At 45.8% G+C, this 23,317-nt stretch overlaps 1 long non-coding RNA gene across 1 annotated transcript; it reads right to left on the minus strand.

Annotated features, from left to right (window-relative positions):
* Positions 1-7,469: 7,469 nt before the first annotated feature.
* LOC120510864 lies at positions 7,470-21,706 on the minus strand. Its single transcript, XR_005629606.1, has 4 exons — positions 21,598-21,706; positions 20,164-20,231; positions 8,508-8,890; positions 7,470-7,658 (listed from the first exon to the last, which is right to left on the minus strand). It is a non-coding gene; the product is annotated as an uncharacterized LOC120510864 (long non-coding RNA).
* Positions 21,707-23,317: the final 1,611 nt, after the last annotated feature.

Genomic DNA, 23,317 nt, shown 5'->3' on the forward strand with positions numbered 1-23,317 from the left:
GTTACTGGGTAAATGGTAGGTCTACATATTTACCACCACAAAGTGTTAGAGAATATGCCTAGCTTTAAGAAAAGGGTCAACTCACAATACCAGATTAGCATTAAAGTACAAAGCATTATTTAAAAACAATTTCCTATCTTCCTCTTCCTGCACCCCCACAAAAAATAAAAGGGATAGAAAAGATTGCATAATTATTTCCTCCATGATTTTATATTTAATAATGAAATAGATTAGGTTATTTGCAGAAAAGCAATAATTTTTAAAATGGAGCTATGGAGTGCAAAGAAACCATTGCAGTACCCAATTGTGTTAAACATCATGGAAAAACAGAGCTTGATCCTGCGTGAGCTCAGCAGGCAGGGCTCCCATTGACCTTGGCGAGGGGCTGTGGGTGCCTCCCAGGCATTAACCCTTTTGTTAGCCCCACCCCAAGACAGGGCTTGCAATCACTTCTGCACCGATAGAGTGTGCCTGCTGTGATTCCATGTTGCTGAGGCTGCATATTTTTCATGGATTGGATAATTTTCATGGGTTTTGTTTTGTTATTTTTAAATCCCTACCTTTTACTGAGCTAGCTCCAAGACTCAAATAGCTAATGCAGATATTCAGAAGTAGTTTGGTCTCATTTCAAGGATTTTTTTGCTGATGGCTAAGTTGTTATAACAGTAAATGGTGTAACATACAATCAAAAGCCTAGGGGTTGCATAGTTAGCTAGATGCACACAAAACACAAATTAATGAAGTGTGGAAGGACAAGTTACATCTTACCATTAAACAGGGAAAAATGGGGCTCTGACACTGATTTTAAGCTGCAAATATCAGGTCAGAAAAGAATTCTACTTTTAAAAACAAGTACAAAATGCATACTTCTTTAAAATGCTTTCCTTTCATAAGTCAGAAATGTCAGAATCCAATTTTATCTCACCCATAGGCAGAAATTAAGTTGCCATTTGCTTGCTAGATCTCCTACCATGTGAGAGATGTTTCTTCCCAAGTAACCACTCGGGTCCCATTGCACCAAGCCACAAAGCACAGTCACCTAGGGCACAGGTTAAGATAGGTTCAGTGGAGAGCTGGTCTGCTGCTTTGGGAAAAAAAAAAAAAAACATCTGTGTGAGGGAGCTTTCTTAAGAAAGATAGTTCAGGTTTAGTCTGTCCCTAACTGTGAGCAGAAAATGCAAACTTTCAAATGCTTCTCATGAAAGCAATCCATTTTGGTCATGTAAATATAGCCTTTCATTTTGAAACGTAAGGGAGAGACTTAAGACATTTGAAAAAGGGTCAAAACAAAGCAGGATGTCTTTAGATTGTCCAGATGACCATGTGGCAGTTCCTCCACCCCCACCCAAATTTCTGATCCTCCCAGAATTTTGTGGAATAGACTGATTTTAGCATAAAGTTTTTTGAGATTTGTGACCCTGTCCTGTCCACTTGGAAGTACCACTTTGTGGGATCAAGCTTCATGGCTGGGATGGCCACAGCTTCTCCTGTTCTCTGGAATCTCCTCCCCACATAGTGAGTTCTCTTTCCCCTGCCCATGCAGATGTGCTCATCCCTTCTACATTCAGGACACTTCTCCTTTCCAAACTCCTGTGTGAAAACATGGTGCCCATCATAGGCACAGAGATGTCATGAATGTTTCAATTCCTGGTCCTGTCTCTCCAGTCAGGTGTTTCAGTTAAATGGGTAGCACTCTGTTCTGATGTCTAGAAAAGATATTCTTATTTCTTGCTGTTTTAAACAGGAGAGGACAAGGGCTTTAGCTGCACTGGGTATCCACACTCAGTCTGTGCTCTAGCACAGGCAAAGCTCTAACTCTCCCCACTTAGCTCGCCAGTGTTGCCTTGCTGGTTAAGCCCTGATGTGAAAAGCCCTCTACAGGCAAATTTCAGCATTTTAAGCACTGTCCTTGCTTGGCAGAAGATGCTGCCTGCCAAGATTTACCTTTCAATGCAGGATGGAGACCTGGAGGGCTGCTCATTCTCTGCTCCCAGCTCTGTAAGAGTGGCCCTGCACAACCAGGGTCAAACTGAAACTGTTCGACTTGGGTGCCACCGTGCACTCGCTGTGACCTTGAATGCAACGTCTCCATCCACCAGCAAGTGACCAGCCAGGCCTGCCACCTACCATGGGAGGAAAAGGGAAACTAATTGAGTTGTACATGACTTAATCACATTAGCATCCCTAGTGCTGCCATTTCCCACGTCCCCACAAGCTCGTGCCATGTTTGTGGTTTCTGGTGCTCCCGCGCACCCTGGGGCACCAGGTTTCAGACACGCATTGAACTGTCGCTTGCAAATTTAGAAATCTATTTTTAAAGCAAACTAAGCAAACAATGGTGCTCTCTCTGGCTGTCAAAAAGATCATTAAAGGAACAGTTGCTGGCAGGGATTTCAGTGGCAAACAGGCCAGGCTTGGCAGGGCAGGACCTTTGCTCCAGCTCACTGCTTTCACACTGAACTGAAGCGACGGTCCTCAATAGCCCATCGCGCCACTGGCTCTTCATCAGGAGCCACCAACCAGCAGATCAGCATGGGCTGATCCAGCAGTCCCCAGAAAAACTGTCCAAGATTTTTACCTTTGTAGGGAAAAGTCCCCCAGGTCAATTCTACCACTCCAGAAGGAGAGGGTGAAGCCATTGCCCACTGTGACGTTTTGGTACCACCCAGTGACATCCTTGGTCTTCTCTCTGTGTGCAGACTGGACCCCTGCAGCCTCACTGCCACAGCTCTAGCATCATGCTACACACGCATTGGAGGACTCACCATTTTGCTGAGGCATCTCTGGCCCCCAGAACCACTTGACCACCTGAGTATGGCAGTCCCTCTGAACAGCAAATCCATGTGATCACAAGCAAAACCTTAAGAGCCGGTGCTAGAAGAGAAATATAAAAACCTTTCAGACTTACTTTTCTTTAACATGAAGATATTTAGGACCATCTCACTTCTCTGCTCCAGACTTTCAATGATTAAGGACTGCAATGTTGACTGCCTACAGCCATGGCATCATTCTTTTCCCCTCAGGCTAACCCAGAGTTACCCTGCATGCCCCTTTCGGATGCCTCCACAGCACAGTCTCAGCCTGGAGATGCAGGGAGCCAGGGCAGCAGGACCCCTGCCTGCTCCCACACAGGGGCTGCAGCAGCTGGGTCTGAAGCCAAGCAGAGACCAGGCAGGAGGAACCTTCCTGGCCCTGCAGTGGGTGGTTAGAGGAGGGAGAAGAGAGGAGCCCACAACTGCCCAGTTGTTGCATTCTCTCTAGTGCAGCTGGGTTGCTCCATCTGCCCAGCCCAATGTTTTCCATTTGGCTGCAGCAATCACTGCAGTGCAGGGTCCAGCAGAGGAGAGCCACTGCTGAGATCCCTGTGCTAAACTATAGGACAGGGAGTGGGAACAGACAGATCCTATGGCCAAGCTATTGGCAAGGAAGTATTTCATCTACCCTGCATGTGAGGGCCAGACCCACACACTTTACTGAACCAAACAATGGAAGTATCTGGACCCACTTTGGCATATTCCAAACACATTGCACCCCATCAGCATCTTTGAGAGATCTATTAATTCTCACTAGACACAGAAGTAACTGAGATAACCTTTCCTTCCTTCTGTCTTTCAGCACCAAGGAGGTGGCGTAGAAAGGAAGCTATTTATACATGAAGTAGAAAAGTCTATTTTTTGTTTACTTTGAAAAAGCCCAGTATTGACTTCCATTTATCTTCCAATAAGTCCTTGTCCAATGCAGCTCAGAATATAATCTGTTCCAAGGGCAGGTGCTCCTTAATGAGAGCTGATATTTCCATGGTTTTTACTCCATTCATTAAAAGGGAGAGAGAAGGAGAGAAAAAAAGAAGAGAGTTAGAAAATGGCATGAAAGCATATTATCAGTAAATTGTTTCCACTGTGTTTGTGACTCTTCTTAATGTTTTATGAATATGCTAAAAAATTTGCTCAGGCATTTTTCCTTGGGCACTCTAGTTAATTACTTATTCAGAGAGCTTCTACTCTGTTCCTTGCAAAATGTGTTGTGCATTAATTCTGATTATGTACAAAAACCCACCTGCAAGGAAAAACTCTGAATCAGTAATGCTGATAAAATGAGCAGCTCTCCTGGGGCTTTACTGAGAAACAGGATACTGGACAGAATTAAAATCTTGTAGCTAAGGCTATTCATAATGTCATTAACATAAAGGCAATTAAATGAGTTTTTAACCTACAACCCTTTATTGTTATTAATGAACATTAGAAAAACACAGGAGATAAAATTGGTAATTATCTCTGCACCAAGCTATGCAATAATGTGTTTAAATATAAAAAGAAAACAAATGATTATTGTTAGTATTTTCAGTAGCAGAAGCCCCAAGGAGCAGCTCCGTCACATTTAATCACATGGTACTACACCAAGAGGGTTAATTAAACCAGGGCTTTACCTTCAGCATGCTTGGTTATTCTGTTTAATATGGAATCAACAAACAGAAACACCAGTCTGCAAAATATTCCAGGCAGTGCCTTTGCCATCAGGTGAGCCACCTTTACAAAAACCAAGAGGGCTCTCACTCCCTTCAGGACAAGGAGCTGCAGCCCTCTAATCAAGTTTTTATTGTCACATGCTTTAAAAAAACAATTCCTGAAACACCTATATAAGTCATGGTTCATAGTCCAAGCTTTAAAAGTCCATTTTGTAAAAAAAGAATTTTCAAAAAAGATTATTCAAAAAAGGTGAACATTTGATGGCAGATGGTAGATATGATTGCAGCACTACAGTGCAGTGAAAGAACCTCCAGTTCCATTTCTTTATGCAAACTATTGTACCCTCTACTTAAGCAGTCATAAATTAGAATATCTTCTAAAGGGAAAATGCACTAAAGCTCAGTGAAATAGCCTGTATCTAGACTTGAACTTAATAATTTGATTAAAGTTTTATGATTTAAATCTCCAGAATAACTTTAGCATCTCTCTTTTATAATACTTCTTCTAATGTATTTACAGTATTTTGGGGGTTCAGAAGTCTATTTTCTGGGCAATATGTAGCTAAACAAATGACAGTTAATAATTCTATCTTCCATGTCAGTAGATAAAGCTTTCCTAAGGAATGTGTCCATCCAGACAGGGCTTGGGAGGGAAGAGCTGAAGGCACTTAAAGACTGCACAGAATCCAGCCCTGCTTTCATGGAGCAGCACGTGTTATTGCTGCAAGACCAGCTGCTGCAAGGACCTGCCCTGTCCAGCATCCCTGTGCCCCCTGCATCCAGGGGGTGGCATCTGAGGAAAACCCTTCCCAGCAGCAGGAGGGAGGATGCAGGAGCGAAGGGGAAACAAAAGAAAGAAAACTCCAAGGGTGGTTGGCCGATGTGCTGGGCACAGGGATAACTGAGTGCACTACACCAGCGAGGGCTGCACACGTGGATGCAAAGGAGGCCTGACAGCTCTAGAGCTACTTTGTCCCTAGAAGATATTCCTTCTGGGACTGCTGAAGAGAAGTGAGAAATTTAAAGGATTTAGTCAAGAAGAAAAGTGACCAAGGTGCTCCCTTGCTATTTGGGAAATCTGACTAGTGAGACAGCAGAGGAAGAACCAAGAAAAGGAAAATATCAAAAGGGTGAACAATTAGCAGCACAGCTTACAACAGCAGATAGCATTAGATAAACCACCTGCTTCTTTTAACAGACATGCAGCAGGAAAGCAAATAACCTGGCTACTCAGACATCTGAAAGAGCCTGCAAAACCTCCCTTCCACAGGGAGTGATGGCAAAGCTCAGAGCTGGATCTCAAAAGCAAAGATAGGATTTGTTATGCTGGAATAGACTGATAGTGCCTGTTTGAAGATAAATTTCATTACACATACCTTGGGGGAGTTTAAAATGGCTGCAACCACTTGCTGTTTTGGACATCTTCATCCAAGGGAGTCAACCAGTGCAGCAGTGATCCAAAAATGCAGTGACATCCCAAGAAGGAAAGGGGCACTGTGAAGTGTCCCCAAGTTTCTGACATCAGCAACACCCAGGTCAGTACAAGCACTCCTGCTCTGCTCAGATGAAACTCATAAACCTGGGAATAACCTGCTCACTGTGGGGATCAGCTCACTGGAACCATCCACCAGGGCACCTGGTCACAGTCACCACAGTGAAGGGAGCACACAAGAAATCAGTATGTTCCAGCATAACAAATCCTATCTTCTTATAAGCTAAGACATCAAAGAACTCCCAAGCCTACATCTTATTTACAGTATTTTAGTGGATAAATGACACTCTTGCTATTTTTTTTGCCACCTATCAAATGTTTACAGTGACAACAGCCTGTTGTCTGTCATTCAGAGGGTTGGCACCTGTCTGGATAATAGCATGACTCAATATTCCTGAAGTACTAGATTTCTGTAAAAGAGGAAAAATCAATAACTGTGACAAGTGCTATCTATTAGAGCCCAAGAGCAGAGAGCAAACGATTACACAATGTCATTTGTTTAATATAACAAGACTGTAAATGAAAACTCTATCAATTGATCTTTGGAGGATAAAACATCCCTTCAAAGGCAAGATGACCATGGACCAGATCTACTTGACTTCCATAAGGCCAAAATGTTCAATACCAGCTGAAGCTCAGGGTTCCCATCCTGTCAGTTGATGGACCCCTTTGAGATCAATAGCTTCCAGTACATACAGATCATGAAAACAGCAGCCATCAGCACCAGCACTCCAGGGCAGAGCCAGAAATGTATTTTTCTGTACAGCTCTGCTTTTTCTTCATCGGGTTTTCCGAGCAAAGCAACGCATGCATACAAAATACATCATATATATTGAGATCTCTATTTCAATATTCATAATATATGCTCATACTCAAGATAACAGCATTTCTAAGCACTCTGTGAATATGGACAGCAGGAGGTAAAGAAATTTGGCTGGCTTCAAGAGCACAGTCATGCTCTGCTCTCCAGCTCCCTTCCCACCCCTGGTGTCTTTCATTGTTTGGCATTGTGGCCTTGTGCCACTTGGGCTGATGTTTCACTTTTAAATGGCATTTCAGCCTTGGCCCCCTCCCTGCCCAGCACCCTCTCCCGGATTAGCTCTTGGGTGCCATATGGTACAAATGGCCTGCCACCACCCGCTCAGTCAGCGTTTAAAAACCTGCCAGAACGCTGCCTCTGCTGGCAGCCTGCCTGGCAGCTCCGTGGGCTGCGGAGGGAGCGTGAGGCTGCCTGGCAATAATGGAGATGGGGCCGTGCCAGGGCGTGTGCAGCACCCTGGGAGCAGCGCTCCCCTTGCCCGGCCGCTCCCCAGGGCACGCTCAGACATTCCTGCACACCCTTTGCTGCTTCCCAGCTGCCTCGCTGATGCAGTCAAAAACAGCACTTGTTCACTTCAGCTGTGTTCTGCTTCATTCTGAGTACGGGCCCAGGGGAGCAGCACACAGGTCCATGGACTGCTCCCCAGACAGTGCCACAGGGAGCCATCCCCTGGCCACAGCGGGCACCCAGATTTGCAGGGACAGCAACCCACTGATGTGCAGGACAGGCAGGGCCACTGGGAACTGGCTATGGTTTCCTCACCTTGCCATAAAGTCCTTTCCTAAAGCATATATATTCCTCCTCTCACAGTGGCATGTACATGTCCTTAGCTGCTTGCAGGAGGGTGATCAGTCCAAGAGCATCACCCCCAGAGACCTGGTCTGGAGAAACAGAAGAGAAGGAAGCCTTGTGGAAACTCAGTAGAATATTAGCCCCTCATCTCAGGGGAGAAAAAAATTGCACGAAAAACAGTCATCTACAGCAGAAAACCTTCTCCAGTATCTCTCCAACAACACATTTTTCCCCTCTTACCTGACTCTCTTTCAGCCTGAACAAGCCTCTTGCTTTCCCTCATCCTACAGCAGTTCTGACTCAAATTTCTCCTCTACCAATCTGATCTGATTTTTGCTTAACTTTTTCCCTCCAAGAAAGGAGACTTTCCATCTTCTTGTTACACTAGAAGCAGATTCATTCAAATGTCTGAATCATCTCATATCAAACATCATATTTTGGTTTTGATCCCTATTAAATCTGTATCAGATTATGTTTCCAGGTTTTGGCAGAGAGCTTCTCATGGGCTTCTCCATCTGTAGGACTTTTCCCTAGCATTGGTGTTTCTCCCATGCAAAGTCCTGCTACTAGTGCTGTGAAATTGTTTTCCTCCAATGCCATTTCACTAAAAAAGCATTAATCATAAAATAGTCTAAGCTGGAAGGATCAACAAGCCTAACTCTTAAGTGAATGGCCCATGCTAAGTACCCTCACCAGTGCAGGTGACCAACTGTCCCAACAGGAGCCATGCAGTGGCCATAGCACAGACAGGCAGTGTGACAGCAGCTGGTGGCAAGGCTCAGACAAGGAGCACTTGGAGCAAATTGGGTCCACCAGGGCCTCAGACCCACCAAGTCCCTGGGTGGTGGAAACTGTGGACACTCCCAGTGGCACCTGGAAAAGGTCCAGCCATGGAAAACCTGAGATAGGCAAGAAATTATGTTGGCTGAACCACTCACCCAAAATCCAATCATCCATGCGCTTGGGGCCACTTGTGAAGTGAGGTGCCTCAAGTATCTGCAAACCACTGAAGACAAAGGGTCAGGCTGGATAGCTTCAAAGCTGGAGAGCTTCACTTACAGCAGATGAGAAGGAGAAAACTTGCAACTCCCGTGTCACTTTCTATTGGGCAAGTAGGTCAGCAGTTAAGATGCTGCTGCTCATTAAAAGACATCACTTTGTGTTTGTAATTCATCAACTCCAGATAACCTCCAGTAGAGCATCAGACTTGCAGGAGGCCTCATTCTCCCAGATGGGACTTCAAAGCTGCGACAGTACCCGTACGTATTTGTGCGTTATTTAGCTCTTGTTAGACTAAGCTTTGCCCTTCAGTTGCAGGGGACTGGAAAGAAGAAAGGCAATATTAGAATTAAAAAAAGCAAAACTATAAAAGGAAATGCAGGATGAAAACACCTTGACAGTGACTGCTGGCCACATTGGTAATTCCTGTGCAGTGGTGAAGAAAGTAGCAATGCCACGGTTCTAATGTATTCTGGTGAAATATTTGTACGATGTGCCTACACAAAGCTTCAGATGAAACAGTCTCTTTATAAGCTTTTGATAGCTAGGAGGGAAGTGGCTTTGCCATTACCTCTGTTTGTGAAATGAAAGCAATGCTGAGTCTTGGTGCTCCTGGATGGAGGAGCTGATCATCACAGTGACAGCCAAACTAGCTTTGCTTGTTTGTTGTTTACCTTATGCTAAGGGGAAGGAGCTCCTTTGTTGTCATTGTCTCGTGTGATGTGGTAAAACACAATCCATGCCCAATGTGCACAGGAATTTCAAACCAGCAATATTTATTATCCATGCATAGACAGCACATATTGCTGCTTTGCTGTCAGTGCTGCTTGCAGTGCTTTAGTGAAAATAAAAGGGCATTTGTATCTCGAGTGCCACACTGTGCTGTGACAACATGAGTGTTGCAAGGGCTGTTTGGTATTGTACCACACACACAGGGCTGAGAAGGAAGGTTCCACCACAGCTGCCTCGAAAGACTCAAAGTGCATGAAAGAAACCCTTCCAGGTGGCATTTGTAACCTCCTGCTGTAAGGGATGTGCTCCCAAGCCCAAATGCTGCCCTGGGCCTTCCCGCTGTTGGCAGCAAGGAGCTGCTGTTCCTCGCTGCCTGCAGAGGTGCCTGAGGTGCGTTTGAGTGGAATTTAGCCAGTACATGAAGCTCAGTAAGAAACACCAGGAGCCTGGTATTTCACATGCTGTTTTTAACTGAATAAAGGATCCTAGGTACAGCCTGAAATAGTCTGAGGGGATTAAAACCTTTCACAAGCAATCAGCCCTACCTAGCAGGTTTCTAGGGCCTGTTATATATGGTGCAGCATAAGATCCCCCCTTATTTTCACAACAAAGCAAAGAAATCAACAATACACAAGTGCTGGACCAAGCAGCTTTAAGAATCATACAGGTTCACTGCAGTTTCCCAGCTTTAACATGATGACTTATCTACCAAATAGTTATCCTCTCACAAAGTTCAAAACACATTAAATTCCCCATCAAACTAGACAGTTGTTTTTAAACTGCTCCTATGTTCAAAGTCAGAACTCGCAAAGAAAGAAGAAAAAACCCACCTGATATATGTCTTCTTTCTTTAGCTTCTGATCTTGAGTCTGAGGAAGCTGTGAACACAACTGCACTTGGGAATAAGTCCTTGGCAAAGCTAAGGAAGGCATTTGTGTGTTAATAGTACATAATTTACCCTCACCACAACCTCTGTGTCAAAGCCACCTCCCCTGCATGTGGCTGGCCATGCCTGCTGCATGGGCAGAGCTGACACTGGAGGGTAGATCCTGCTCTCCTTCCACAGAACCCCAAGACCAAGGGACATTTAGAAGGGAAACGCAGCACAAAGATAGCACTACAGGGTCCCACAGTTTCTGGAGCTCACCTTCAAGTTTGAGGCATTTTTCCCCATGACATTAAGATGTTCTCCTCTGTAGTGGGGCAGAGTACTGGCATTCCCAAGTGGCAGAAATTTCTCCAAAGCAGGCACTCCCCACCTTCCATTCTCAAGCCTGCAGTCCCTCAGCCCCTGCTCGTGAGAGGCAGGTGTGCCTCAGCCACCCTGAAGCCCCCACCTGGCAACCTGACTGGCTTCAATACTTGTCAGAAGCTGTAAAACAGCCTCTTGCAGATCCCTTGGCTAACGGGCTTGCAGAGAGGGGCAGCTGAATTGGAGCTGTCTCCTCCCACAGAGCAGCTGTCAGAGCTTCCAACACCTGAAAGGTGAGAAGAAAAGGGATTCACATTTAAAAAGACCAAGTCACTTCAGCTACTACTAGTTTATTGATTGCCAAATCAATAAACTCAACTAAATAAAGTAGGACTTCCTGAATTAAAGCAGAACACGACACTCTGTGCTCTGAAACTAAATGAGAGCTGCTTTTTGTGTTACAGCCAATGCAGGAGCTGCCAACAGCTTTGCACCTTCCTGACTTGTGCTACCTTAAGAAGAAAAGCACTATTTTCCCTCATCTGCATGTCCATCTCTGTTAATTGGTGACAAGCACAAGCAGCCTCCCCAGCAGCCCCTCTGAGCACAGAGCACAGTGGGGTTCCCACAACACGTTATTCTGGGAGTCAGCCTCGATGGGAAGCAGAAACCTGTACCAAGAAAACCTGCTACTGGTAAAGCAGATTTTTTCTGCCCAGTTTGATTCCAGCCACGGGGTGCTACAGAAGAACAGCTATTTGTATTGCAACTGTCTTTTAGGCTGCTTCCTTCTCACTGAGTATATTCCACAGAGCTGTTCTTTGCAGTCAAAACCACAGACAAACATGGATTACAAACATGGATTAATGAAAATATTTGAATGGGCTTTGATGAGGCTGTGGAACCAGAAAACACCATCGTAACAGCTGGGATCCCTGCACTGAAAGGACACACTGTTAACGGAAGTAAATATGTTGCTATGAATTTCTGACTTAATTGACAGAACATTTTATAGTGTGAACTTCAAAATCTCATTAGGAATGAATCAGAACATGGCTATGTGCCTGTAACATTTTCAATGCCAACATATAGTCAGGCCTACTCGGAGCTGATAGCACTTCTTGATCAAGCAGCTGAGAGATTCCAATGTAATTCAATGCAATCAACTATAATGCTTCATGCCAATATGTAAAACTAAATTGGATTAAAAGAAATACCATCTCAAAATTATGGTCTGACAGACAAATCCCAGCATTTTTAGTGTCTCTTAGTTCACAGCCATCCCTGACATGCCTAAGCTAAAGAAATAAAGGCATTTTCCTGCTGACACTGAGGTGTGAGGTGCCCGAGAGGCCGGCCAGGCTGCACAGGAGGATCTCTGTGTGATTGAAGGGCTCTGCCAGTAACTCCTCTGCCCCAGGAGGACACTACATTTTGGCACTTGACTACATTACCCCTGTCATACTCATTCTTATTATGGAGGTACGACTTAATTCTCATCAGCTTCAGTGATAATATTACGAAACTAAGCATAATTAAAAGACCTTCCAGACATTTAATGCCTGCCTGCTCCTGCTCAGTGTGTGGCCACGCACTGCTGAGAGAGCAGCACCCATCCACCTCCCAGCTGAGGCACAGGGCTCACCCCACGCAGCAAGGCAGCCTGGGCTCTGGGGCTGCAGCATGGCAGCTTCTGGGGACTGGGCTTCAGCCTCAGACCAGCCTGCTCTCCTCAGGAAAGGGAGCTCTCCTGAGCCACGGGAAACCTGGAAAGCTGGAGTTTGGAGAGACTGCCTTTACAAGTAGTGGGAGCACCTAGCACAAGCACCCTTATCTGAAAGTCAGCTACCAGTAGTTTCAACAAGATGAGGGTCTGAGGAATCTTTTGTGACAGATTTAGGAGATTAAAAATTCCATCATATATGGTTGGTTCGCTCTTTTACTGAAAGAGCTGTCTTAAGAAATTACTGAATTATTTGAAACAAACCCAAACTATCCACCACTATCTCAGGAACCCTGCTTAACTAATTTATTACATTTTGAGAACTGACCTTTTGATGCTTGGGAGACCTGTGAGCTGGCACAGTCTCCCTGATGCAGCATCCCAAGAAAGCAGGACTGAGGGCATCAGCAGCGACACACCAGACATTCCTGATTTCCCCTGCCAGGCTGGAGCTGCACAGGTCACACAGCTGTGGCTGGATCTCAAAGTGACCCTCAAAAGCCAAGGGTGAAAAAACACCAGATCACATTGCCAGGTTTACTCATTCACTGTTTCCTTCTGAGTTAAAGGGAAGCCTGGGAGCTGAGGCAATCCTGTAATATCTGCTTAGCCCACAAGTACACAAATTAAAATATCTGACAGATTGCTAATGAGCTGATGTTGGAATGCCTGGATAGTCTGTTATCATTTGGCCATTCACAGTTTCCTCGCAGCCCATCTGTGAGCTAGGGCAGCTACAGCCTCCCTCCATTTACACCTTTTGCCATTATCGGCCTTTGGGAAAGGCCTTCAGCAATTAAAGTTTGTATCAAACATATTGTCATCTTTCCCACCCTGTTACTAGCCCCTCTGTGCTGCTACAAAAGGTCTGCTCAGCAGAAGGCTGGAGCCGTAGCTATTTTGTACACACTTCTGTACCTGAGCCCGTGTTTGTGCCCCAGCCTGGCAGCTTCACTCACATCCCACATCAGATGCTCAGACTGCCCTGGCAGCTCACAGCTTTCCTCCCGAGCCAAACCCACCCTGCTACATCCTCACACATTTGAGCTGCTTTGTGAAAGACCTCCTGGTATTAGCCAAAGTTCATACACACATACACTTTTGTTTTGAGGTGCAAAAGGAGAGAACCACAAGATAATCAGTTGGGGCTGTTGGAAAGGAAGAGTCCTGCCTGCAGGCTCCAAAGGACTAACATTGCTGGGGGGACAGATGCGAACTGAGGGCAAATCTGTATGCTCCTACTCACTCTGCTGAAGGTGCCATGGAGAGCTGCTGCTGGCTTGGGATGGAGCCAGGCAGCACAGGGGGAAATGCACAGGGCAGAGCTCGAGCAGAGGCACCTGTGCAGAGGCACACTGCAGCTGTGTCACACCAGCTCTCTCCTGCATACCCATCACTGGGAGGCAACACTCTGGCAGTAAGTGGGCCCAGTGCCTTCAACCACTGCATCTTAAAAATTCCCAGTGTGCAAAAGATCTGCATTGACTGTGGTTTTCTGCAGACACTGCAGTCCTCAGGGCTGCCATTCTGTCCACCTAAATATGGTGAAAAAAGGACAGTAAACAGATTAAGAGAAGATTGAGTGTGCATGTTATATGGCAGTACTGTATGGTGGCAACTTGTTTGGCTTTTTTAGCTAAAATTACTTTCCTCACGCCATCACTCACACTGGGCAAACAAACCATAAAAACAAGAGATCAAGCCCTGATGAAAATTTTCTTTTTTCATTCAACTTAGAAAACTTGGTCATAGTGGTGGAAGGTGCTTTCAGGCAGCTCCAACTTGCATAAGAAGCAGAGAAGTGCAGATATCCCTGACCTTGTTTGGCAGTATTATGAAAGGTCGTATTTTCAGATGGATGATCTGATCTCAAAATATCCTCCAGTGTAATGAGTACAAATAAGCCTTTCATCTGTCTGTCTCAGCCATGTGTCTATTTGCTTTCTCTGGCTTTTAATGCAGGGAACAGCCTTGTGAGGGTTGCAGAAAGCAGAAGGAAGCTGAGCAGTGTAGCACCTCTGCACCAATGGGTTATCAGTGTTGCTGGACCAAAACCACAAACCCAAGCGCTCTGCTCAGCAAGAAGCACTGCCAGCTCTTCTGTGCACCTCCAGCTGCCTGCCTGGCCCATGGGGACAGGGACAGGGGGGTCTGGAGCATTGCTCTGACCTAGGAACATGCAGGCTGTGGCCAGAAAAGCTCACTGAAGGAGATGAGAGGGTAAATTTCCCAACATCACCAAGGGCTCTTTAGAGAGGCAAAGCAGGGTTCATTGCTTTGGCATCTCCTCCAGCTTGCCCAGCAGCCCGAGCACCACACAGTGCCAGAGCTGCCAGCCCAGGCTGCTGCAGGTAGCCCAGTGGATGGCTGGTGGTCCTGCTGGTGGCCAGCACTGCCCTGCCAGCAGCCAGGCCCTGCTGGGCAGCACCAGTGCTGCTGCTGAGGCCAAGGCAGCTGCTCAGGCTGGGCTGGGACAGGCTGAGGCCCCAGGAGGAGGGGGCAGCTTCCATCACTGGCTATGGTGTCCCTCCCTGGAGGGGCACAGCCTCACAGCCCCAAACCAGGACACCTCAGCAGCCCTTCAGGGCTGCAGCCTTCAGCACAGCCAAGAGAAGGGCTTAGCAAGCAGCTGGGCACACAGACCAGTGAGCAGGTGACCACAGAACCTCCTCGAAATATTTTGTGTCCTCAGCACTCAACAGGGAAACCTTAAGAAGCACAAAACATTCATTCCTTATAAGAACATGCTGCAACATTCCATTTCCTTGTGACAAACAGATTATAGGATTTTTCCCTGTTTTCTTTTCTCTCCCCATTATCATTTAACCAGTTCTCAAATCACGAGTTACCAAGACTCCATTTGAATGTTGCAGTTTTCATGTTGTGAATCTTGGGTTAAACAATTCTTTCTCAAATAAATACTCCTTTTTCAGTTTCTTTGTTGTTCACAGTAATCAAGTTCCCAGTTGGCTAACCTCTCACCTAACACAACGTCTTCATCTTTCATTTGAACAAAATTTATCATCCATAAGCAAAGACAGAAAATGTGTGAATGTCTAAAGCTTATGTAAATTAAGAGGCTCTGCACACTGCTCCTAAAAATAGTAGATAATAACAAGCATTTCTTCAGCATGCTATAATTATGGGCCTGCTGTCATGTCTTGCATTGTCTATAAGGTCACAGTTGTATTATACAAAATTTACAGTATATTATCAGTTAAAAACACAATAATTAGCAAGCCCACATCTTCCATCTTCAGCACCAGTGATGAATGTTCACAAAAAGCAGGAAAAAAAGGCATGTTGTTTACTTTATATGGACAATACACACTTAAATTTAATCATCAATGTCTGCTATCCAGCAGGCAATATTCTTTTGCTATTATAACACTATTTGCCAAGATCAGACTATGCCCTCGGGGTGAATTTGTCCTTAATGAAGGGACAAGGAGCCAAATCTCTCACTATCATATCACTGACATGCACTTAGACATATTTCTTTAAACTTTATAATTCTGTATGATTTATTCTAAGATAATGTCTGGGTGAACATCTCAGGCATTATTTTGAGCATTATAATAAACCTTTAAACTTAGCGTTCCAATTTTTCAACTCTCAAATTATGTGTATTGAAACAATCTCTCTCATAATGCGAGTCATTTTTTTGCTTTCCTGAACAATGGAATTTGAAGAAAGATGAGGGAGATTGCACCCAGACCACAAGTGCCACAGCTTCTAGCAAAAGCCCTCAAGAGGTTACTCAGCTTCCACATTGTCCCATCCAGCCACTTTAGATGTCCCTGGCTGTAGCAGCCAACCAGCAGTGTGGCTGTGCCACCCTCACCAGCCACCATATCACTTGTGGTCATTCACAAAATAAATAATCTAAAAAAATCCTGGTAAGAGACCAGAACTGGTGGCCTTTACTCCTTAACAAGCAGAAAAAAAATCTTAGAAAAAGTTTATAATTTTCTCAGTGAAACAAAGAAGAGGACAGAAAGCTCTCTATTGGAAATGAGCAAATAAAGCATCTCCAGACTGCTGTGTATCTGTGACTGCTTTTAAGTACCATTAAATATGAAACACCAAAATGTTTCAACTTTTTCAGCCAACAAACAGGGTCTAGGAAATTCACAATCAGGAACTGACCAAAACGTTATCCAGTACAATTAAGAATTTTGCTGTGGATGGAAGAATTTGCTAATTCCACTCACATCCTTTGCCCTGAACTCCTCTGCAGCCACTGTGGCAGGGATTACAAATGCTGTGGGGAGCAGCAGCTGCCAGGAGAGCCAGAGGAGACCGAGCTCCAGCAGGCACCAACAGAGTCTTTCATGTCGTGCCAGTGAAGCCAAGGCCCCGCTTGTAACAACGCTGCCTCTGATTTCTGGGCCTGCCCTAAACTGCCTCTCTCCTGCCATATGTCACCCTGCAGGGTCGTGCTCTGACGGGCTGAGCAGAACTGGAGCTGGCAGCCAGGTGGGCAGAGCCCAGCACCAGCCCAGGATGGGAGAGGATCCCTGCAGAGCCCTGGGCAGCAGCTGACAGGGCACTCAGAGCCCAGATAAAACAAACACATCCAGCCCACGTTAGGGGCAGCGTGGGCACTGAGACCTCGAGCACTCACCTGGCACGAGGCTGGAGGGAAAAAAGGGTTTGCAACCAAGGGCTTTGTGAGCCTTGCCAGCAGGGTTGGTGGTGAAGTCAGTGCCCAAGAGCCCACTGGGATGTGATGTGGAACAGCATCACATCATCGGTGCTGAAAAAGCCTGCACCCTGCACAGGCTCTGGGCTGGCACCCAGGCTCAGAGCAGTGCCTAAGGACAGGGTAGGTCACACACAGGAACCTCATCCAAACTGGCCTAAGCCTCAACAGCCTGCACACAGAAAACACCTTGTTAAAGCAAAAAGACTGGACAGGAAAACGCACATTCTTAGGATTCTTTGAGAATTTCCTCAGCTGTTTATGTCCCATGTGATAAATTAGTTACAGGATAAGTCCTCCTGTGCAGCTCTTGGTGCTTCAGATGGTACAGCCTGCATGCAAAACCCAGTCTGAGCAGACAGAGCAGCTCCCTGCACCTCTCCTTTCATCCAGCCCTGCCACAAATGCCTGCTCAGGAAGTGCCAGGCTCTGCAAGCAAAGGCACAGCACCACCAGTGCCTTCTGGGACCCACCAACACCGGGCAGAGTCTGCTTTGGTGCAGCCATAGATGTGGATCTGGAGGCTTCCATAACTCCTAGCCACGGGGATCTGCACAGCTGATGCCACCAGCAGTTCCCACTACATGCAACAGCATCAGCACCCCAAACCTTATTAGTGCTGCAGCATATGGCACACACCCACCCCAAACATGAGCTCTCCCTGCTCCTTCCATCTGCCACGGAAGCACTACAGATCATGCAATTCAAAGATATGGGTGGTGCTCCAGGCTCTGCCCACGTTCATTCTCCAGCCTCCATGTTTTCATGGGACTATTCCTGCTGAGATGGGAAGGCTTTCCCAGATGTGGTCCCCAACATACTTCCCAAAAGAATTTGCTGGCTATTTGCTGACAAAGGCACTTGTGAAATAGCTGCATCAGTCTGAAAGCTAGTGATTGTTGATACAAGGAGGGGAAGTGAATCACCCAAAGGACTAGTAAAAAACAAGACAGAACTACAGTGAGCTTCATGGGCAGTTTTGTAACTGGAGTCCAGCCTCAGCCTCCATAAAATGAAGTAGATTTGTGCCACTCTGCTCCATGAAAGGACATGCAGCATGACCAGAGGAACAGGCATGGGCCCCAGGCACACAGGTGGTAGGAAGCTGGGAATTCTGTCCACCTCTTCACAGGGGTGAGTCTGCTGTAGCAGTGTGGCTCCACCACAGAACCACACACACATTTGGGAGATCACTCTGCTCACTTTGGGTATTTTGTAAAAGGAGATGCGATGTCTTTGATATGAAGCTGCAAGTTCAGCATGGAAATACAAATAATACCCTCAAATAGGTATTTTCTTCAGCATTATCACACAAACACTTCAGCCTGCCTAGCTTTACATGAGAATAAAAGCCTGTGCAGTTAAGCAGAAGGTGCTGAGTGGGTTTTAAGGCCAAACTTTGAGGAGACAATGCCAGACACAGTGAAACCCCAGGCAGCAACCTTGCCAGGGTCCTCCAGCCCAGATTCCCTTTTCCCCTGATGGGATCATTCAACACAGCCTCAGCCCAGGTGAGTAGCAGACTCAAAGGCATTACCTGGAGTCATGACAGGTGTCCAAGGAGTGCTGCTGCAGAGACAAGGACCATACAAGCTGAGCACTGGAGGAGAGTCAAATGAGCATGCTGTACCTGTGTCAGCTGCTGGCCAGAGATCCCTCCCTGACACCCTTCCCCAGGGGACTGCATGGATAAACACCCTCTATTTGAGCAAGACCAATGACAGCAAAATGGCTTGCTTGTCTCTAAAAAGATTCTAATGATGTGCATCAAGGGAGAGACCCACGGTCTGACAGACTTCTTTTTCCCCCCATAGTGAAACATAAAACCACATTTCAATAGAGAGGAGGACAGAGTTTGAAGTGCATGCCTAGTTAATTATATCAAAAAGAGTAATAATAAAATAAACTATTAAATTTTAGAACTCCCTCCTTAAAGTATTAAGCATTTTGTTACTGTGGTGCAGTTAAACCCCACGCTGCACAATGTTTTGACTTGCTTTACAGGAAGGTAACAGGGGTCATAATGAAATATGTTATTCTACACCAAACTTATTCCACACAGTCCTCTATCATTCAACAAAAAGCACAACACATTCTTCAGCTTTAGCACAGTATTTGTTTGACAAATCTGACGTTTACAGCCAGTGTTTGTGTGTGAATAGAAGCAGTGCTGAGCAGCAGCTGCTCAGGAAGGTTCTGCATACCGTGGGAGAACAGGGAACTCACTGCTGCTTTTAAGAACAGAGGTTCCATTCCTGGCACAAATACTGAGGCTAGTTTGAAAACTCCAGTGCCTGACAAGACACTGCATTATGGACTTCCCTGTAGCCCAGAGCCATGGAGAAACTGCTTTGATGCAGCTCTCGTAAACAGCAAAGGCCAAGCAGGAAGGTTGTTATGAAAAATGACGGAGGAAAGAAGAACTGAGTTCATCACTAAGGAATTTTCTGCTCTTATCATTTAGCCAGTTAAAGGTATTTACTTAACACTTGAAGTTAACCAAACATTTAGTTTGAATATAGGAACATTTTAAATCCCCCTTCTCACCTACCAGTCCTCTGCAGCCCAGCCAGGACAGCGAGGGCTGTCCCACACCCTACTGCTGAGGGCCAGAGGCTCGGCAGGGAGCTGAGGGCAGGGTGCCCTCTGCCCTGCTGTGGCACCGGGCCGGGGCTGGCAGGGGGGCACAGCCCCCACACTGCCCTGGGGACACGAGCTGTGCATCCCTCTGGCACCGGGCTCTGCCCTGGCACCGGGCACCAGCTCCTCCTCAACACTCGCTCCTTTCCTCAGCCTCAACTTTCCTCATCCTATTTCTCCTGCCACATGGTTTTGTTTTCTTTACTTCATATCCTTGTTCTTACAAAGCCACAGAGAAATGAAGCAAACTGAAAGCAGATAGCAGAGATGTCCGAGTTCAAAAACCAGCAACCTTTTTCACTCATTTTTACTTTCCACACCCACTCACACTCCCGATACAGAACCATTCCCCTGCCACAACCAACCTGCTCAAGACCACAGCATACCAAGCACACAGCCCAGGCAGTCTTGCAGACCACACACTGAAGTCACCCAGGGAGTTTTTGAAAGCAGCCACTGGTGGAACAGAGCTGTGACTTCAGTGAGAAACCCCAAATGGGTCAGAGTAACCATGGCAGTGCCCGTTTCTCTGCAGTGAGGGGAAAGCCTGTATGCAGCTGTGCAGTCAGGTGAGCTGAAGCCCATCCTTTAGCTAGCACTCACCTGAACACGTCTGTGCACATCCAGCAACTCTGCAATGGCATCCAAGACCAGCAGCTGCTCATCCATGCCTGCAGATGACAAGGAGGGACAGACTGGAGGACAGTGACTCACCTCTGAAGCAGAACAGACTCTGACATGTTCAGAGCTTCCAGGCACTCGAGACACTTGGCTCACCTTCTCACTAGAGAAGCACTCAGCACTGCAGGTGCAGAGTGGTCAGCCCAAACAGGACATCTCCCCCTTTCCCTGCACAGTGTGTGGAACTGGACCTCCTCAAAGCTTTGATGCCTGGGCAATGGACAGGGCTATATTCAAGAGGACAAGTGCATCAGCATCAGCAACTAGATTGAAACCTGCTGTGCTGGAACCCCTGAATTTCTTATGATACAAAAAATATAAATGTGATTGAAGACTGACTGGTGACCTCAAAGCACAAGAGGGGTTAAATTGCTGTCGGCAAATTTGGCTTAGAGTCCCACACCACTGCTGTGCAGCCCCACCCAAAGGCTTGCAGCCTGTCCTCTGGGCTCTGGCCCACCTCCACGCTAACAGGGTGCAGCCAAGCCAGCAGACAGCAGCATTTTGCCTCCCTGGTGTACAGGGGGCACACACCCCAAATCATTTCACTTCTCTGGATGCTGCAGTTGCAACAATTCTCTTGTATCCACTACCCTGAAACTGTTATCCAGGCTTTGTCCATCCTTGGAAATGCAAGTTATTTCGAACAGTGGGGCCCAAGCCCCAGCAGCTCCTGAAAGCCCAAAGTCACCAAGCTGCTATTAAAAATATCCAAAGGGGCATTTGTGGACTGTGTGACCCAGCAGGTTTTTCGCATCTAGAAAACAGAAATGTTTTCTGTAGTTTAACAAGTTATTGAAAGGTCAATCCAAAAAGTATCTTGTAATAGAAGTATTCAGACATTTCTATTTCATCTCCTCTGTTGAGGCCAGTGTAGCTCAGCTCATGGAGACTTACCTCAGGCTATAGCTCACCCTACAAGCACTCATTCCTGGCTCACTCTTGTTAGTTATGTACCACACTGTGCAACATCAGCTGAGGTATTTTAGAAATACCAGTTTAAAAAAGCATCTGGTCTTCTTTAGATGCTGGCAGGGAGAGTGCTTCCCACCCCTCCCAGCACTCAAGCAATAGATGAAGAACTCTCCATCAGCTGTGCTTTATAGCTGAAATGAGCAGACCGTCCACAGGGGAGGGGAAATCATCTTTGTAGCTTAACACCACGCAGAGACAAGAGGCAATACCTTCTAAAGTGCACTTGCTCCACATGCCCAGCACGGCCCCATCCCCAAACACTAACAAAGCTGGAGGTGGTAACGCTATCGTTTCAGTGTAGGCATCTACCAGTCACAGCATCTTTCCACCAAATCTGCCACCAGGATTACACTCTAATTCATGCAAGGAAGTAACATTTACCTGTGGAAAAAAGGCAAAACAGGACTCTCCTAACACAGTTCTAGCAATAGCAGCATGTAGGAATTCCACAAGACTGAAGCAACTCAATTTCTTGCTCACTTCTCATCCCACTCACATTTATTCTCCTCTGCCCCATAGTGCTGCCAGGTTTGAAGATGCTGGCACCTGAATGCAATTGTGGTTGATTACCTAAGCAAGATGAGCAGCACCTGATACCACACCAGAACAGCTCATGACCTCCAAAGAGTTACAAATACACAGACCACAGTGAAATCCTGATCCTTTCACTAAGTAATACAGATTTCTTCTAAATTGGCTGCCATTTGTTTTTTTTATTATTATTATTTTATCCTACTTTCTTCCCTGAAATAAGGCACAGTATTCTGAATTTTGAATGCTGTCCACAGCAGAGGATGTGGTGGCCCTTCTAAACACCAGCACACCGTGGATTTTAAAAATATCCCCACATCAAGAGAAGAAGCTGTGGGGAAAATACCACAATCAGCAAAATCCTGGCAGAAGCCAAGAAAAATACAAGCAATGGCTCCCAGGGATGTCAAACCAAGGCCCCAACACCCCAGAGCAGGAGGGGATGCCTCTCCCACAGAGGCACAGGAAGGAGCACAGCTGGAATCCCACAGACCCCTAACCAGAGCTGCTGCAGGACTGGGCTGGCAGAATAAACCTTGTGTTTCTGACTCCATTCCAACTCGGTGTTTGTTGGGAAACATCAAAGCCAGTGGAATAGTAGGTGTCCCAAAATGTCTTAATTCAGAGAATTAGTGTTAACCGAGTCTGATTAGCTCCATTTATCTCTAATTAATTACCTTTACCTAATTAGACACCCTGTTTCCAGTAGACATGGAGTCAAGTAGACTAGATTATTAGTGTAGTCATTGTGCCTTTACAAAATCCTGAAATTAATGAAACGTGCAAAAGAATCCACAGCTTTAATTGCACAGGTGTTGCCTTATGGCAAAGCTTTATCATCTGATTACACCAAGGGATTATTAGTGACTTTTTATATAGAGGATGAGCCTGTGAAATGTACCTTAGCAACAGCTCATTAGTTTAGGGTTGTTACTGTATTATTTATTACATTCAGCCTTCCCCATTATCTAGATTGATTCATGGACCTATATTTTCCTCCCCTCTGTGCAGGAAATAAATAAATAAGTGAAGGCTGGCTATTGCTGTCCAGCTGCAATATGAGGGGAAGGCAGAACGTATTCTCCAGCTACCAATATTCACCCTTTAATATAAAGCTTTAAAGTTGATTTAAATAAAACTCCTTTTTTTTCCCTCCCTCAGAAAAGCAATCAATTCAAGCTTCTGTCAAACTGGAATGCTTCCTACATGCCATCTAAGCAGTTTGGGCCACCTTAAATCTTTTCAGATAAATAAAAATACATTACTGGATTGAAAAATTGAATACAATATATTTAATCCAAAATAATTTTTTTCTGCTATAACTCATACTTTATGAAATCTATCAGAAATATTTTATTTTGATATTTCTCTTAAGTGTTTGGTTGTTGGCTACTTCTTCAGGTTTGGAGGAGTTTGCCAGGTAGAAAAACTGTCTGAATAAATGAAGCAAAGCTGCAGCCTCTGCATTAAGAACCACTTTCCCCAAAGAGAAGCTACTTGCTGTCAAGGTTGAGAAGGTTTGACCTTACCTTTCTGTGTCTTCCCCAGCAACATCCCACTGGACTTGCTA

Source organism: Passer montanus, unplaced genomic scaffold, assembly GCF_014805655.1.
Source record: "Passer montanus isolate IOZ18808 unplaced genomic scaffold, ASM1480565v1 scaffold60, whole genome shotgun sequence".
Lineage (NCBI taxonomy): Eukaryota > Metazoa > Chordata > Aves > Passeriformes > Passeridae > Passer > Passer montanus.